Below are 4092 nucleotides of genomic sequence, written 5' to 3'. Positions count from 1 at the left end.
GAATAAAATAGATAAATTACATTGTGACACAGTGGTGCATTGAACTTCGAACTCGCCTAGTCACTGATGACTACCACTTGCCCGAGCTGCCCGAGCATATAGGGTAAAGGTGACGGCTTCGGCCGCAGCAATGATGCAACGCACCATTGTTATAGTGAAATGGTTGATAAAAATACGAATACTAGATAAAGTTCACTTAAATTGTCCCTTCGATTTGACTTAGATTTTTTTTCTAGAATTATATGTTGTCTGGGACTAATTCAGAAAGTTACTCTGAGTTAATTTAGAAAATGTGTTTTCAAGATTAATTTTTGGAATCATGTGCTCTAAAGCGAATTTAGAAAAAAATATATGTAGAAATAATTTTCTTCGTTAAAATATTTAAGAAACGTACTCTAGAATCATATTAACTAATTCAAACGTTTTTGGATCATGCAACACTAGACATTGACTCTATGTAAAATGAAGAAACTCACATGTGAGGAGGAGGAGGAGGAGGAGGAGGAGGAGGAGGAGGAGGAGGAGGAGGTAGACACTCAAACCAAGAATGGATCGTCTACTGCGCATGCGCGGGATGAGATCACAAGAACGTTCGGTCAATGTTTCTGTGCATGGAAACGTTTTGGTAAGAATTATGCTGAAATGAGCAAATGTGGATGCAGCAAAGACTTGTTGTGGATTTATAGTGGATTTAGACTTGTAGTGGATTTAGATGTAGTAGTGGTAGTAGTCGTAATAGTAGAAATAGCAGGAATGGTAATAAAAGTAGTAGTAGTAGTAGTAGTAGCAGTTGTAGTAGTAGTAGTAGTAGTAGTAGTAGTAGTAGAAGTAGCAGCAGCAGTAGCCTTAATGATAGTATTAATAGCAGTAGTTCAAAAACTAAAAAAAATATTAATAATAACCGTAAAGACATTACTCTCAATGAATACAATAGTAATAATTGTTACAGATATAATAGTTGTTGTAGTAGTAGTAGTAGTAGTAGTAGACATGTTGAAATTCGTAGTGATAGTGGTAGTAATGTAACTTAGAGTAGTTGTACCAATATCAATGGTTGCAGAGTAGGTAGTTATATTAGTAACAATGTCATCATCATCATCATTAGAAGTAGTAGTAGTAGTAGTAGTAGTAGCAGAAGTAGTAGTAGTAATAGTAGTAGTAGTAGTAGTAGTAGTAGTAGTAGTAGTAGTAGTAGTAGTAGTAGTAGTAGTAGTAAGAACAGTACCGGTAGTTGAGTTGATAACAGTTTGTCCACTTGTCATAAGTAATGACCGTGTGTGTGTATATAATATATATATATATATAAATATATATATATATATGTTGATAAATGCCTGTCATAGTTAACAGATCAGAAGAGATGAAAGGAGAATTTTTCCGTTTTTGAGTTTTGTTCCAACGTCTCTTTAATCAACAGAAACATCACCAAATCAGCTGTCTTAACGCACAATCACACTCCGTTTGCGTCGTTATAATTACGTCAACGTTTTCACTCGACGTAAATTATCACTCTCACGATAGAGTTTCTTGACAGTCACTATTCTCTTCCCCCCCCCCACCACCACCACCACTCGCGAATAGTTAGGCACTAGTTTGAGAACTGGTCACGTCGCGTGAGTACTCACGAGAATGGTAGTCACTTAAGAGTGAGTAGTTTGTGAGAGTTATTTTCGTGAACCAGTCACATGTGAGAGTGAGAATTAGTCGTGAGAGATCTAGTTTATGAGTCCATCTTTATTTTGTGAGTCTTTTGTGAATTATGGTCACTCTCAGCAGAGTTATTCGTAAGAGCCATAATCACTCTCATGACAGTTATGAACACTCTCATGAGAGTCCTGTTCACTCTCATGAGATTTGGTCGCTCTTGTGAGTAATAGTCTCTCTCATAAGATTCGGTCACTGTCATGAGAGTCGTAATCACTCTCATGATAGCCCTAATCACTCTCGTGAGAGCGCTAATCACTCTCATAAGATTCAGTCACTTTCATGAGACCCCTAACCACTCTTATGAGATTTGGTCGCTCTTGTGAGTAATAGTCACTCTCATAAGAGTCGGTCACTCTTATGAGAGTCCTAACCACTTTCATGAGAGTCGATTACTCTCATGACAATTATCATCTCTCTAATTAGAGCCGGTCGCCCTCGTGAGTGATAGTCGTGAGAGTCCTAATCACTCGTGAGAGTCCTAATCACTCTCGTGAGAGTCGGTCACTCTCACGAGAGTGTCAGCCACTCTCACTGCGTGAAACGCTCCCTGGGGGACAACGAAGGCTTTGCGGGAACTTCGGAGAAGTTTGCGAAGTCGTCGGCTTAATCCGGTGCGTCGAAGCAGATTCTCAGCTGCCGGGGGAGAGAGGCAACAAACGTTTCTCCCGCGGAGAGAGAGAGAGAGAGAGAGAGAGAGAGAGAGAGAGAGAGAGAGAGAGAGAGAGAGAGAGAGAGAGAGAGAGAGACAGAGTAAGAGGCAGAGACAGAGACAGAGTGAGAGAGAGAGAAAACAAGAGAGAGAGAGAGAGACAGAAAGAGACAAAGACAGAGAGAGAGACAGAGAAAGAGACAGAGAGACAGACAGAGGGAGGGAGAAACAGAGAGACAAGGACAAACTGAGACAGAAACAGAGTGAGAGACAGAGAGAGATGATAGGTGGAGGAGAAAAAAGTGATTAATTGATTCACCACCGTGAATAGAGAGAGTTAATGAATAAGTGAATGGATGAGAGTGAACGCGTGAGAAAGTGAAGGAGATGAGCGTGAGAAAGTGAGAGATTGCGACTTAGTCACTCAGATATGATAGCACGAAATATCACGGATAGAAAGAGTGACAAGTCACATGATGTATTATGAAGTGATTGTAGCAGATGTGACATAACTCCCATTTGAATAAAATCTCTTGTTTTTAGCCAGAACAAAGACATCAAAGCGTGACATAAAAGGATGAATGGAATGCTGGCTGAGGTCGGAAAATCGTCTTTGATTGAGTTGTGTTGGTAGAGTGCTGGCGCGATAGCGTGGTTAGGTTGTCAATGGCTGTAAGATTTTTTGGTCATAGAACTACACTCAGCGTTGTCAGAGCTATGGTTGTGTGTTGGTAATGTTGTTGTCTCACTCTCGGGTGGAGTGTGGTTTAGGTGGAAGGAGAGTGGATCAAATGCGTTTTTGGCCAAGAGCGAAGAACGAGAGTAAACACAACGCTGAAGTAGGCGACTTACGGAAACGGTGTTGGTGTTGGCATGTGGTCTACGTCAGTTTGTTGTTAGATGTGGTGGCGAGTGGACGTTGGTGGAAGAAGAATGAAGATGATGGTGGTGTTGGAGGGAAGGGGGAAGAAGAGTATGAGGAGAGAGAAAGAGAGAGAGGGAGAGAGAAAAGAGAGAGAGAGAGCGAGCAAGCGAGCTATCCCGGGACAGACCTGTGAGCGAGTGAGACGGAGTGTGTCTGAACACATACTGGCCCACAGCTGCCTCGACACACGCTACATCTCCTCCTCCACCTCCTCCTCCTCCTCCTCCTCCTCCTCCTCCTCCTCCTCCTCCACCTCCTCCTCCTCCTCCTCCCCTACCACAACCACTACCACCACCACCGCTACCGCCGTCTCCTCCTCCTCCTCCTCCTTCTCCTCCTCCTCCTCCTCCTCCTCCTTCTCCTCCTCCTCCTCCTCCTCCTCTACCTCCTCCTACTCTACCTCCTCCTCCTCCTCCTCCTTCGCCCACTCTTCTTTCTCATCCTACTCTTTCTCTTATCTTCTTGCTCTTTCTTTTTATTTTCCTCTTTTTCTGTTCCTCTGTTCCTCCAATTCCTCTCCTCTTCCTCCTCCTCCTCTACCTCCTCCTCCTTCGCACACTCCTCTTTCTCTTCCTACTCTTTCTCTTTATTATCTTCCTGCTCTTCTTATTTTCCTCTTTTATGTTCCTCACTTCTTCAACTTTCTTTCCTCCTCCTCCTCCTCCTCCTCCTCTTCTTCTTCTTCTTCTTCCTCTACCTCCCCTCCTCCTCCTCCTCCTCCTCCTCCTCCTTATGTTCTATCTTCTCTTCCCTCTTTTTTATCCTTGTTTCTTCATTTCCTCCTTTTCCTCCACTTCCTCCTCTTCTTCCT

At 42.8% G+C, this 4092-nt stretch overlaps 1 protein-coding gene across 1 annotated transcript in view; it reads right to left on the bottom strand.

The window, feature by feature from the left end:
• Positions 1-3435, bottom strand: part of LOC143038940 (carbohydrate sulfotransferase 1-like) — a 166971-nt gene extending 163536 nt beyond the window's left edge. The window contains exon 1 of the mRNA XM_076208735.1: positions 3409-3435. The gene's annotated coding sequence lies outside the window, so the exon portion shown is untranslated. The remainder of the gene's footprint in view (positions 1-3408) is intronic.
• Between the last annotated feature and the right edge of the window lie 657 nt (positions 3436-4092).

Source organism: Oratosquilla oratoria, chromosome 25 (genome assembly GCF_046742065.1).
Source record: "Oratosquilla oratoria isolate Oo_2021 chromosome 25, ASM4674206v1, whole genome shotgun sequence".
NCBI lineage: Eukaryota > Metazoa > Arthropoda > Malacostraca > Stomatopoda > Squillidae > Oratosquilla > Oratosquilla oratoria.
This window is presented reverse-complemented; position numbering and strand designations above follow the sequence as displayed.